Source organism: Pseudophryne corroboree, chromosome 3 (assembly GCF_028390025.1).
Source record: "Pseudophryne corroboree isolate aPseCor3 chromosome 3, aPseCor3.hap2, whole genome shotgun sequence".
Taxonomy (NCBI): domain Eukaryota; kingdom Metazoa; phylum Chordata; class Amphibia; order Anura; family Myobatrachidae; genus Pseudophryne; species Pseudophryne corroboree.
This window is the reverse complement of record NC_086446.1, coordinates 395292128-395306802: the sequence shown is the minus strand read 5'-3', so window position 1 is coordinate 395306802 and position 14675 is coordinate 395292128. Positions and strand designations below refer to the sequence as shown.

Here is a 14675-nt window from a genome sequence, read left to right as displayed (position 1 = left end):
ATACATCAGGCAGCATCACATCCCCCATAGAAACCTATGGGGGATGTGGCTGCTGACGGAAAAGGAGGGATCGCAGCAGGTATCGGAGATACCTACAGAGATCCCACCTTTATACATTCCAGGGATACTTAATATTTGTGGCTGCTTTCGGGGACATATACATAGCCACAAATATTATTTCATAAATGGGCCCCTTAGTGCCCCTTCCTCTTGCTTGAGAACATCTAAACTCAATTATTTGCCCCATCCTCACAACGGCATAGCAGCACCTGAAGGTGGAACTTTATCAACATTTTGCCAGTAGCACATCCTGTTCAGCATTGATTCTTGCTCAGAATTACCCCCATAGTGCTATGTGACCACCATGCTGAGCTATCATCGGAAAAAGATAAGCCAGCCATATACCAGAACAACTTTCATCCATCTAGTTGGTTGGTTGGAATGAAAATCTGGTAAAGTATGAGAGTGAATGACAATCAGCCATTTGTTCCCAAACCCTAGGAAATGGACAAAAATGGTCTCTTAGACATATTGTTTAATTCTGTTTGATTTAAACAACTTTCAGGAATTGATTATCATTTTTGTCTGTTTTACGGTGTTTGGGAGCAAAAGGCTGATTGTCATTCGTTCTCATACTTTGCTAGATTCTATTCCCAATCATAGTCCATGTGTATAGTAAAGCAAGCAAATGTTGGGAAACCGTGTAGGCTATTTGTGTGTCGACCATTGTCATGTCGACCATTTGATCATGTCGACCTTTTGTACCTGTCGACTTTTTGTACCTGGTGACTTAATACATGTCAACCATACGGCGTCAACCTGTTGACTGTCGACCTAGACACTGTCGATCTATCATCCGGATGCCATATTTATTTCTAGAATGATGTGTAACTTTAGGAGTGACAGTGTTAATCCTCTAGTGCAGACTAAGTTTATTTTCCGGTGATAAAAAGTGTGTCACACATGACTCAGGCAAATCATATAAAGGAATGTGACAGCCACTCACCTCCCTGTGATTATAAATATGTGACATTCCAGTACAAGTGCACAACACCAGGATGCTGCTGACCAATGTCCATGCAATGCGCCTATCTCTATGTTTGAAGAACCTGTATTACTTACTTTGCATGAGAATTTGATTCATGAACACCTGCCAAGTTTATGCTAGCAACCTTTAGCATAATTTGCTATACAAATATTGATATTTCCATTTTAAGGGTGACGTTCCTGTATTAAAGTGAGCCTTTTATCAAGCATAGGGCATATATATCAATTATTGGCCCTGATAATTAGAATTTCTCATCGCTGCAATAAGAAATTAAGGATCACCAGCATGAAAGAATATTCACAGGCAAGGACAGAGGCTCCAATAGCTCATGGGCATGCTGAAAGCATCTATTCGTGGGAGACAGGGGGGCTGGGGGCATGGCCAGCAGCTCACAGAGCATTGGGCATGCTCCCACAGTAGCAATAACGGGAGACGTGGCTCCCGATCACGGCAATCCAGTGAAGCCACACCCTCTTTTGCCAAGGCCATACCCCCCTTTCGGGCACATGTAGGAGATCTACACAATGTTGGGAGGTGTGTTTCTGGTAAGCCCTAGAAAACTGTTGCTTTCATGAATATTCCAGTCTTTAAAAAAATATAAATACTGTATACACCATTAAAGTATCATTATATACAGAGTCGGTCCTAGGCATAGGCAAACTAGGCAAATGCCTAGGGCATTTGGAATGCCTAGGGGCACAAGCAGCTTCTGCTGATTAAAATGATATGCAGCATGCCTATATTCTGTGTGTGACTGCGGCTGTATCTGCGTCCAAAATGCTACGTTACAGTGTACACCTGGAAATCACTGTAACTTAGCATTTCGTATGCAGATACAGCCACAGTCACACGCAGAATATAGGCATGTCACATATCATTTTAATCAGCAGAAGCTGCTTGTACATCCTAGTCACATAGAAACGCTAATAAGATGCATTTAAAGAGAAAAAGGCTCCCGACATTGGCAGAGCTGACTGGGAGCTACCAGCTGACTCATGCCAGGCATCTCCTGCTGCATGGTGTATTGAGGCAAGATGTATGAGGACACATATTTATCCAAGCAGAGGCAGAGGTCACAGTGTTAGCGACTGTGTGAGTGCTGTGTGCGGGTGGGTTGATTGTGTAATAGTGTTTGGCATATGTGCATTAAGTGTGTCATGTGTATAAGGGCATTAATAATGTGTGTCATGTGTAAGGGACACTGTGTGTCATTATGTCTATGAGAGTATTAATAATGTGCGACATATGTGAAAGGGACATTATGTGTGTCATTATGTGTATAAGGGCATTAATAATGTGTGTCATATGTGTAAGTGACACTGTGTCATTATGTGTATAAGAGCATTAATAATGTGTGGCATATGTGAAAGGGACATTATGTGTGTTATTATGTGTATAAGGGCATTAATAAAGTTTGGCAAATGTGTAAGGTGCATTATGTTTATAAGGACATTAATAATGTGTGTAATATGTGTAAGGGGCATTACTGTGTGGTATTATGTGTATAATTGCATTACTAATGTGTGGCATTATGTGTATAAGATGCTCTACTGTGTGATGTAACATATAGAAAGGGCACTACTGTGTGGTCTAATGTGAATAAAGAGTAATATGGTGTGGTGTAATGTGAATAAGGGGCAATTCAGTGTGATATAATGTGAATAAGGGACACTACTGTGAGGAGTAACGTATATAAGGTAAAGTGGTACTACTACTACCGTGTGATGTAACATGAATAAGGGACACATGATATAATGTGAATAAAGTTGCACTACTGTGTGGCGTAATTTGAATTGGGGGTGCTATTATGTGGCCATGCCCCTTCCCAGCAAGAACACGTCCCTTTTATGTGCACTGTTCCTATTTAAAATAAAGGGGGTAGAAGCGCCAAATTGAGGACTGCTATGGGTGAGGGGTGATGGTGCTGGGAAAGGGGTGCTTAGTCAGAGGTGGAAATTGCGAGTGGGCACCAGCCAAAATCTTGCCTAGGGAATCACATTGGTTAGGGCCAGCTCTGATTATATGAAACGGATTCTAGAAATATTACTGGACTTAAAAAACAAGTTTACTTTTAAGACAACTTTTTTATTCTCATTCAAATTATAAATTCCTGGTTCCACTTCTATATTTTAATCTACTAGAATACATTCTGATCCTGCCTCTTCTCCACCATGCATTTACGTATGTTCATTATCATCAAACAGATGCTGACAGTAAATAAGAAAGAGATCATACATACAAAATACAAATTTAATTGCTTTTAAGCAAGTACTTTGAAATTCTGGGATTGTACGACGCTAACGTTATCATATCTATGATAGTGATTTCCTTTTTAATAGTGTAGCTTGCACATTGCTACTGAGTGCAGCTTGTATAAGTAAAATCTCTGAGTGCAAAATTTGCTCCTTGGATGAAAAGAACTGTTTTCCCAAATAGGTGCACCTCATGTCTACTCCCATCTTCACCATCCAGCCCTCCTGCAGCTAGCTTCCTTATTATTTCTGTTACCGCTGGGTTCATGGCATTTCAGCTCCTGGGTACAAAATACCACACTAGATGCTATCACGTAATAATATCTCCTGATGACTACTACAGAATGACATGCAAAGAATTTCATCCTGTGTATTTGTATTACCCTTCCCAAGTCTAAATTTACATAGCACAGATGTATTCTACTTTGCATAGATACAAATTATAAACACATACTGCTATGGGGAAATTACATGGAATAGGAAAGATGATATTATGCAAACACAAATTTAGTGAAGGTTCTAAACTTTAGTTTAAAAATGTAATGATGTGGATGAGAGTGTGATACTATACATTAGAAAATTATATATGTACAGCAGTGCCGTGGCACATTAGGGCCGATGCGCAGAGTTAGTAGCAAAGTAAATTATTTGAAAGAAAAGTGCACAGAAAAATACAGAATTACTGCATGGTATGCGTTTGATAGATCTACAGTGAAAACACAGACAATCAATAGGTCGTCCACAAATGGTCAACATACAAAAGGTTGACAGAGTCAAAACATCAACAGATAAAAGGTAGATATAGATTACATGTTCAAAAAATCGACATGACAATGGTCAACACAAGTTGTGGTTTTTTTCAACTTGATCATCACTTACCATCCATATGGACTACAAATGGAAATAGTAACCTGGCCCGAAGCGCAGTGAGCGAAACAAGCTCGTGAGGGTACACGTTTACAATAATTTGGCTTGGATATGTGGAAACATACAAAAAGACACAAAAACTTGTGCTAACACATTTATGTCGACCTTTTGACAGTTTCGACCTTGTCTACTGTCAACATTTTGCATTCCAACCATTTGGGGTAGACCCATTGACTATCTTTTTACCGTAGATCTATTAAACCACACCCTTACCGTACATATGTAGATCTGTATCTTGAGGTGCGTACAGTGCTGCATCAGCAACATATGAGCCTGGTCTATTATAAGTCATCAGTATCAAAGTGTATTTGTACCTGTCCTATAATAGGTGTATATGTGCTTTACTGATGATTTGCATGTAAACACGCCCTTACTGAACTTTGCTTGTGAGAACATCCCTTCCCCTCCCCCATTCTACCTATCTAGTCACACATGTTGCATATAAAATTAATCAGTGTAGTCTCCTAGTGTGTCCTAGTGGCATAGAATTGCACCTAAGATGCATGTTCGGGTACAAAAGATGCCCGCCACTAGCAGAATTGCAAAGGATCTGGCGAGCCGAAATTAGCTATTTGGCATAACTGCAGCAATAGTGTGTGAGGACACATCTTAGATTCTTCTTTTAGAACAAATACAGAATAACCTTCTGTTACTATGATTACTGAAGAATTATGCCTTTGAGAAAAACATTGTAGCGGACCACTGAGATGCACAATTGGCAAAGAGGAATCCATTTTGCCCAGGTGGTGTACAAAACATACAAAGATACTTGTTAAAAGTTCTGCTTGTAGAGGAATAAAAGTAATAGCTTTTAATGTCCAACAGGAAATCATCGGAAGCAAAACAGTGCTTCATAGAGATCTGTTAGCCAATTTCTTGTAAAAATTTCACAACAGTGCTGTTTGCCTGTTTTCCTTTTAAATGGAATCTTCTTGTGTGACTTTAAATAAATATATAGATATAAGCACTTATGACCCCACAATTTTCCTGCAACAGTTTGAAATGACTAGAGTTTTTTCAATACTCAGTTTCGGTGGTGACCCTGGTGGGTTGCTTTCTCCTACACTCAAAATTTAAGACATCTCATAGAAGTTGGAGTTAAGTAAAATACATAAAAATGCTCAGTCCCTAGGGCCTGATTCAGAGATGTATACATTACAAACCTGATGGTTTAAGAACATCACAGATTGTGAATGGACTGTGCATGTGCAAAACAGGTCCTGCGTGATCAAACACATGGTCGGATTAACATGGAGCTGCAGCTCCACCCCCCCATCAAAATAGGCCCACTGCTGTAGACAGGGGGAAAAAAAATCCTTCCACACTACAGCATTCCTGCAAGCGACCACCCAAGGCCCTGCCCACTAAAACCCAGTCGGGCCGCGCCTCCACCCCCAGCCACTGCAGTTCAACTTCAGTCACTAGCCGTAGAGAGTGTACATGGATACACAGTAGGCTTCACCAGCCTCCTGCGCTGCAAAGTGTCTCGGTGCAGCGTCTGCTCCATGTGACAGCACATCACATGATGTCACATGTGCCGTCCCGACCACTACACCCTTAACCGCCGAGCCTGAACTTACCTCTATGAGTGCTGCCCATGCCCAGCTGGGCGAGTGAGTGACTGACGCTACAGTGCTGCTGCTAATCACAGAGCCCCAGACAGTGCTTCCATAAAAGGTACAGTATGCAAGCACTGACAGAAGTATATATTTTCTTCAAGCTTAATTCATGCGTGGATACTGTGAGTTTGTATAATATATATATATATATATATATATATATATATATATATATATATATATAGATCAAAAAATGAGTCGGCACTCAGAGATTTGTTGAAAAGCAAACAGGTGTGTATTCAAATCATCACATCAACGTTTCGGGGAACAAATCCCCTTCATCAGGATGAACAAACAGTGCAGAAAGTGAAATATATAGACAGACTCACCCAAGGAGACTTCCCACTGCACATCACCGCAGTCCCAGCATACCTGGCTCCGCCTCCCTCACTTCCGGGTATGTCACTTCCTGCGGAAGTGACAAAACGGGTCCCTGGCTGGTAACCACGGTGATGCTGTAAACAAAACAGAGGATCATCAATGGGACCAATAATCAGCACTCCGTGACAGAAATTTCCAAGACATTATGTCTTATTCTATATTATAATTCATCAAAAAAGCTTACTTAGAGTAAGACCCACTTTGGGGATAGAAAGTGCATCTAGTGCTTTTGGAAGCCACCTGGCTTAACATTAAAGGTGCATAGAGTAAACATCAGGTAAAATTTATAAAGTGGCTCTGTGTAAAGTGTATTAAAAGCGCTGATTCATATCCACATGAAAATTCCTCCTTAGTGCATTACCAAATTACATAAAAAGCACTTAGTGACATAAAGTTAAAAAAGAGAGAACATATAAACATTACACAGATGTACTGACAAGGCATAAAAACAATAAAACTGCACCTCTTTTTGTAAACAACAGCAGTACATTTAGTAACAGCACCACTTAGTGTGAAGACTTGTTCAATATAACTTAGCAGTCATATTTGAAAGAAAAGTGCACAGAAAAATACAGATTTGAATGAGAATAAAAAAGTTGTCTTAAAAGTAAACTTATTTTCTCTGACGTCCTAGTGGATGCTGGGAACTCCGTAAGGACCATGGGGAATAGCGGCTCCGCAGGAGACTGAGCACAAAAGTAAAGCTTTAGGACTACCTGGTGTGCACTGGCTCCTCCCCCCATGACCCTCCTCCAAGCCTCAGTTAGATTTTTGTGCCCGGCCGAGAAGGGTGCATTCTAGGACTCTCCTGAGTTTCTAAGAAAAAGTTTAGTTTTAGGTTTTTTATTTTCAGTGAGACCTGCTGGCAAGCAACAGGCTCACTGCATCGAGGGACTAAGGGGAGAAGAAGCGAACCTGCCTGCTTGCAGCCAGCTTGGGCTTCTTGGCTACTGGACACCATTAGCTCCAGAGGGACCGAACACAGGCCCAGCCTCGGAGTCCGGTCCCAGAGCCGCGCCGCCGGTCCCCTTACAGAGCCAGAAGCAAGAAGAGGTCCGGAAAATCGGCGGTAGAAGACATCAGTCTTCACCAAGGTAGCGCACAGCACTGCAGCTGTGCGCCATTGCTCCTCAGGCACACTTCACACTCCGGTCACTGAGGGTGCAGGGCGCTGGGGGGGGGCGCCCTGAGCAGCAATAAAAACACCTTGGCTGGCGAAAATACCTCACATATAGCCCCCAGGGCTATATGGATGTATTTTAACCCCTGCCAGAATACAGCAAAAAGCGGGAGAAAAGTCAGCCGAGAAGGGGGCGGAGCCTATCTCCTCAGCACACAGGCGCCATTTTCCCTCACAGCTCCGCTGGAAGGACGTCTCCCTGACTCTCCCCTGCAGTCCTGCACTACAGAAAAGGGTAAAACAAGAGAGGGGGGCACTAATTGGGCGCAGTATTAACATAACAGCAGCTATAAGGGGAAAAACACTTATATAAGGTTATCTCTATATATATATATAGCGCTCTGGTGTGTGCTGGCATACTCTCCCTCTGTCTCCCCAAAGGGCTAGTGGGGTCCTGTCCTCTATCAGAGTATTCCCTGTGTGTGGGCTGTGTGTCGGTACGATTGTGTCGACATGTATAAGGAGGAAAATGATGTGGAGGCGGAGCAATTGCCGGTAATGGTGATGTCACCCCCTAGGGAGTCGACACCTGAGTGGATGAACTTATGGAAGGACTTACGTGATAGTGTCAGCTCTTTACAAAAGACAGTTGATGACATGAGACAGCCGGCTACTCAGCTTGTGCCTGTCCAGGCGTCTCAAAGGCCATCAGGGGCTCTAAAGCAGGAGAATATCCTAAAATGTATATACACACATACTGGTGTTATACTGCGACCAGCAATCGCCTCAGCCTGGATGTGCAGTGCTGGGGTGGCTTGGTCGGATTCCCTGACTGACAATATTGATACCCTGGATAGGGATAGTATATTACTGACTATAGAGCATTTAAAAGATGCATTTTTATATATGCGTGATGCACAGAGGGATATTTGCCGACTGGCATCAAGAGTAAGTGCGCTGTCCATTTCTGCCAGAAGGGGGTTATGGACGCGGCAGTGGTCAGGTGATGCGGATTCCAAAAGGCATATGGAAGTATTACCTTAAAAAGGGGAGGAGTTATTTGGGGTAGGTCTATCAGACCTGGTGGCCACAGCGACTGCTGGGAAATCCACATTTTTACCCCAGGTAGCCTCTCAACATAAGAAGACGCCGTATTATCAGGCGCAGTCCTTTCGGCCCCATAAGGGTAAGAGGGCAAAAGGCTCCTCTTTTCTGCCCCGTGGCAGAGGAAGAGGAAAAAGGCTGCAGCAGACAGCCAGTTCCCAGGAACAGAAGCCCTCTCCCGCTTCTGCCAAGTCCTCAGCATGACGCTGGGGCTTTACAAGCGGACTCGGGTACGGTAGGGGCCCGTCTCAAGAATTTCAGCGCGCAGTGGGCTCACTCACAAGTGGACCCCTGGATCCTTCAGGTGGTATCTCAGGGGTACAAATTGGAATTCGAGACGTCTCCCCCTCGCCGTTTCCTAAAGTCTGCTTTACCGACGTCTCCCTCCGACAGGGAGGTGGTATTGGAAGCCATTCACAAGCTGTATTCCCAGCGGGTGATAATCAAGGTACCCCTCCTGCAACAGGGAAAGGGGTATTATTCCACACTGTTTGTGGTACCGAAGCCGGACGGCTCGGTGAGACCTATTTTAAATCTAAAATCTTTGAACACTTACATACAGAGGTTCAAATTCAAGATGGAGTCACTCAGAGCAGTGATCGCGAACCTGGAAGAAGGGGATTATATGGTGTCTCTGGACATCAAGGATGCTTACCTCCATGTCCCAATTTACCCTTCTCATCAAGGGTACCTCAGGTTTGTGGTACAGAACTGCCACTCTCAGTTTCAGACGCTGCCGTTTGGATTGTCCACGGCGCCCTGGGTCTTTACCAAAGTAATGGCCGAAATGATGATACTCCTTCGAAAGAAAGGAGTTTTGATTATCCCTTACTTGGACGATCTCCTGATAAGGGCAAGATCCAGGGAACAGTTGGTAGTCGGAGTAGCACTATCTCAAGTAGTGCTGCGGCAACACGGTTGGATTCTATATCCCAAAATCGCAGCTGATCCCGACGACACGTCTTCTATTCCTTGGAATGATCCTGGACACAGTCCAGACAAAGGTGTTTCTCCCGGAAGAGAAAGCCAGGGAGTTATCCGAGCTAGTCAGAAACCTACTAAAACCAGGCCAAGTATCAGTGCATCAATGCACAAGGGTCCTGGGAAAAATGGTGGCTTCCTACGAAGCAATCCCGTTCGGCAGATTCCACGCAAGAACATTCCAGTGGGACCTGCTGGACAAATGGTCCGGATCGCATCTTCAGATGCATCAGCGGATAACCCTGTCTCCAAGGACAAGGGTGTCTCTCCTGTGGTGGTTGCAGAGTGCTCATCTTCTCGAGGGCCGCAGATTCGGCATTCAGGACTGGGTCCTGGTGACCACAGATGCCAGCCTGCGAGGCTGGGGAGCAGTCACACAGGGAAAAAATTTCCAGGGCTTGTGGTCAAGCCTGGAGACATCACTTCACATAAATATTCTGGAGTTGAGAGCCATTTACAATGCTCTAAGCCAAGCAAGACCTCTGCTTCAAGGTCTGCCGATACTGATCCAGTCGGACAACATCACGGCAGTCGCCCACGTAAACAGACAGGGCGGCACAAGAAGCAGGAGGGCAATGGCAGAAGTTGCAAGGATTCTTCGCTGGGCGGAAAATCATGTGATAGCACTGTCAGCAGTGTTCATTCCGGGAGTGGACAACTGGGAAGCAGACTTCCTCAGCAGGCACGACCTCCACCCGGGAGAGTGGGGACTTCACCCAGAAGTCTTCCACATGATTGTAAACCGTTGGGAAAAACCAAAGGTGGACATGATGGCGTCCCGCCTCAACAAAAAACTGGACAGGTATTGCGCCAGGTCAAGGGACCCTCAGGCAATAGCTGTGGACGCTCTGGTAACACCGTGGGTGTACCAGTCAGTGTATGTGTTCCCTCCTCTGCCTCTCATACCCAAGGTACTGAGAATTATAAGACGGAGAGGAGTGAGAACTATACTCGTGGCTCCGGATTGGCCAAGAAGGACTTGGTACCCGGAACTTCAAGAGATGCTCACAGAGGACCCATGGCCTCTACCTCTAAGAAGGGACCTGCTCCAGCAGGGACCCTGTCTGTTCCAAGACTTACCGCGGCTGCGTTTGACGGCATGGCGGTTGAACGCCGGATCCTGAAAGAGAAAGGCATTCCGGAGGAAGTCATCCCTACCCTGATCAAAGCCAGGAAGGATGTAACCATAAAGCATTATCACCGCATTTGGCGGAAATACGTTGCTTGGTGCGAGGCCTGGAAGGCCCCTACGGAGGAATTTCAACTGGGTCGATTCCTACATTTCCTGCAAACAGGAGTGTCTATGGGCCTCAAATTGGGATCCATAAAGGTTCAGATTTCGGCCCTGTCGATTTTCTTCCAGAAAGAACTGGCTTCAGTGCCTGAAGTTCAGACGTTTGTCAAGGGAGTGCTGCATATACAGCCTCCTTTTGTGCCTCCAGTGGCACCTTGGGATCTCAATGTCGTTTTGGGGTTCCTAAAATCACATTGGTTTGAACCGCTTAAATCTGTGGATTTAAAATATCTCACGTGGAAAGTGGTCATGTTGTTGGCCTTGGCTTCGGCCAGGCGCGTGTCAGAATTGGCGGCTTTATCCTGTAAAAGCCCTTACCTGATTTTTCATACGGACAGGGCAGAATTGAGGACTCGTCCTCAATTTCTCCCTAAGGTGGTTTCAGTGTTTCACCTGAACCAGCCTATTGTGGTACCTGCGGCTACTAGGGACTTGGAAGACTCCAAGTTGCTGGACGTAGTCAGGGCCCTGAAAATATATGTTTCCAGGACGGCTGGAGTCAGAAAATCTGACTCGCTGTTTATTCTGTATGCACCCAACAAGCTGGGTGCTCCTGCTTCTAAGCAGACTATTGCTCGTTGGATTTGTAGTACAATTCAGCTTGCACATTCTGTGGCAGGCCTGCCACAGCCAAAATCTGTAAAAGCCCATTCCACACGGAAGGTGGGCTCTTCTTGGGCGGCTGCCCGAGGGGTCTCGGCTCTACAACTTTGCCGAGCAGCTACGTGGTCAGGGGCAAATACGTTTGCTAAATTCTACAAATTTGATACCCTGGCTGAGGAGGACCTGGAGTTCTCTCATTCGGTGCTGCAGAGTCATCCGCACTCTCCCGCCCGTTTGGGAGCTTTGGTATAATCCCCATGGTCCTTACGGAGTTCCCAGCATCCACTAGGACGTCAGAGAAAATAAGAATTTACTTACCGATAATTCTATTTCTCGTAGTCTGTAGTGGATGCTGGGCGCCCATCCCTAGTGCGGATTGTCTGCAATACTTGTACATAGTTATTGTTAACTAATTCGGGTTATTGTGAGCCATCTTTCCAGAGGCTCCTCTGTTATCATGCTGTTAACTGGGTTCATATCACAAGTTGTACGGTGTGATTGGTGTGGCTGGTATGAGTCTTACCCGGGATTCATGAATCCTTCCTTATTGTGTACGCTCGTCCGGGCACAGTATCCTAACTGAGGCTTGGAGGAGGGTCATGGGGGGAGGAGACAGTGCACACCAGGTAGTCCTAAAGCTTTACTTTTGTGCCCAGTCTCCTGTGGAGCCGCTATTCCCCATGGTCCTTACGGAGTTCCCAGCATCCACTACGGACTACGAGAAATAGAATTATCGGTAAGTAAATTCTTATTTTTTAAGTCCAGTAATATTTCTAGAATCCGTTTCTTATAATCAGAGCTGGCCCTAACCAATGTGATGCCCTAGGCAAGATTTTGGCTGGTGCCCACTCGCAATTTCCACCTCTGACCAAGCACCCCTTTTAATGCATTATAGATCACGTGCCTGAATCCATACGGGGGGGTAACAGAGCCAAAAAATTACTCCAACTAGAAACTAGGTGGATCCATAGATTGGATACTCTACGACCAAAAGGGCTGAATGAGACACTGGGCCTTAGCCACTTCCTTTAAACTGTGAAAATGTATGTTTATCAATCTGAAAGTAATGACTGCTAAGTTATATTGAACAAGTCTTCACACTAAGTGGTGCTGTTACTAAATGTACTGCTGTTGTTTACAAAAAGAGGTGCAGTTTTATTGTTTTTATGCCTTGTCAGTACATCTGTGTAATGTTTATATGTTCTCTCTTTTTTAACTTTATGTCACTAAGTGCTTTTTATGTAATTTGGTAATGCACTAAGGAGGAATTTTCATGTGGATATGAATCAGCGCTTTTAATACACTTTACACAGAGCCACTTTATAAATTTTACCTGATGTTTACTCTATGCACCTTTAATGTTAAGCCAGGTGGCTTCCAAAAGCACTAGATGCACTTTCTATCCCCAGAGTGGGTCTTACTCTAAATAAGCTTTTTTGATGAATTCTAATATAGAATAAGACATAATGTCTTGGAAATTTCTGTCACGGAGTGCTGATTATTGGTCCCATTGATGATCCTCTGTTTTGTTTACAGCATCACCGTGGTTACCAGCCAGGGGCCCGTTTTGTCACTTCCGCAGGAAGTGACATACCCGGAAGTGAGGGAGGCGGAGCCAGGTATGCTGGGACTGCGGTGATGTGCAGTGGGAAGTCTCCTTGGGTGAGTCTGTCTATATATTTCACTTTCTGCACTGTTTGTTCATCCTGATGAAGGGGATTTGTTCCCCGAAACGTTGATGTGATGTGATGATTTGAATACACACCTGTTTGCTTTTCAACAAATCTCTGAGTGCCGCCTCATTTTTTGATCTACATATGGGGGTTGCCAAACCCAGATGGAGGGCACCAGAGTAAGCAAGCCCTAGGGGGCATCCAGAGTGCCGGTGTTACGCTGTATGGATATACGGGTTGAGTCTCCCTTATCCAAAATGCTCGGGACCAGGGGTATTTTGGATATGGGATTTTTCCGTATTTTGGAATAATTGCATACCATAATGAGATATCATGGTGATGGGACCTAAATCTAAGCACAGAATGCATTTACGTTTCATATACACCTTATACACACAGCCTGAAGGTCATTTTAGCCAATATTTTTTATAACTTTGTGCATTAAACAAAGTGTGTCTACATTCACACAATTCATTTATGTTTCATATACACCTTATACACACAGCCTGAAGGTCATTTAATACAATATTTTTAATAACTTTGTGTATTAAACAAAGTTTGTGTACATTGAGCCATCAGAAAACAAAGGTTTCACTATCTCGCTCTCACTCAAAAAAGTCTGTATTTCGGAATATTCCGTAATATTTGGATATGGGATACTCAACCTGTATATATATATATATATATATATATATATATATATATACACACACACACACAGTAGCGGTAAACAGCAGCACTCCACAGACTACATATAGTCAAAAGTGTATCCTTTATTAGTCCAATATATAAATATATATATATTAGCCACCCCCACCTTCTGGCTCTGCCCCCTCTCTGGCTCTATCTCTGGCTTCCACCTTGCCGAAGCTACATCCTGCCCCTCATCGTGGATCCACCCACGCCTTTGCAGTTTCATACAGTGTATACACACACATGAATATATATATATATATATATATAGACAATGCTTGCAATTGTGCATATATACTTGTGTTTTTATATATATATATATATATATATATATATATGTATATATACTGTATGTACATACACACATACATGTCAGAGTTCGCACTTTTATGCACTATAGGTGGGTAGTAGCGACTCGGTTTTTCAAAATGAATGGGTCCCGTAGGGCGCGCTGCAGCCAATAATATCTGTCTGTGTTAGTCCACATTGTCGCAGAGTTGCAGAACATTAGCTCAGCTGTCTCCTCCCAACTTAAGCCCTGCTTTGATGTCTTCTATCTGCCTGCAGCCCCCACTGGTGGGTACCTGAATGGAGAGGATTGTGTGACCCTCAATAGGTCCTACTGACAAGCAAGGAGCAAGGCTGTTGGACCAGCAGTTGCCTGCCCTTGCCATATTCAGTCGGGATGGGAGACTCAAATCTCTGTCGCTTCCCCTGGACTGCTTTGTCCATCCGTTTCCTTCCCCCTCCCCCCCCCCTCCCCCGCTCTTTCTATTCCTTACTCCCTCCCCAGCGGTGAACGTTCTTGGGCGCTCCGCATGTTTTCACTTTGCCGGTGCACAGGAGCAACATTAGTTGGCTCGCCACAGTAAAAAAATCAGCTTCAAGGAATAGGGGGTTGTCTAGATCCTTTCATGGACTTAAATACGAGGCGTGTGGTACCCTCTGGGGCCCATACTTGGGCAAGTTTTTAAACTCAG

General features: G+C 44.3%; 1 long non-coding RNA gene across 1 annotated transcript in view; it reads right to left on the bottom strand.

Moving 5' to 3' along the window:
* The window catches only part of LOC135055720 (uncharacterized), a 114070-nt gene extending 107790 nt beyond the window's left edge, over positions 1-6280 (bottom strand). The window contains exon 1 of the long non-coding RNA XR_010243796.1: positions 6176-6280. This is a non-coding gene — a long non-coding RNA (uncharacterized LOC135055720). The remainder of the gene's footprint in view (positions 1-6175) is intronic.
* Positions 6281-14675: the final 8395 nt, after the last annotated feature.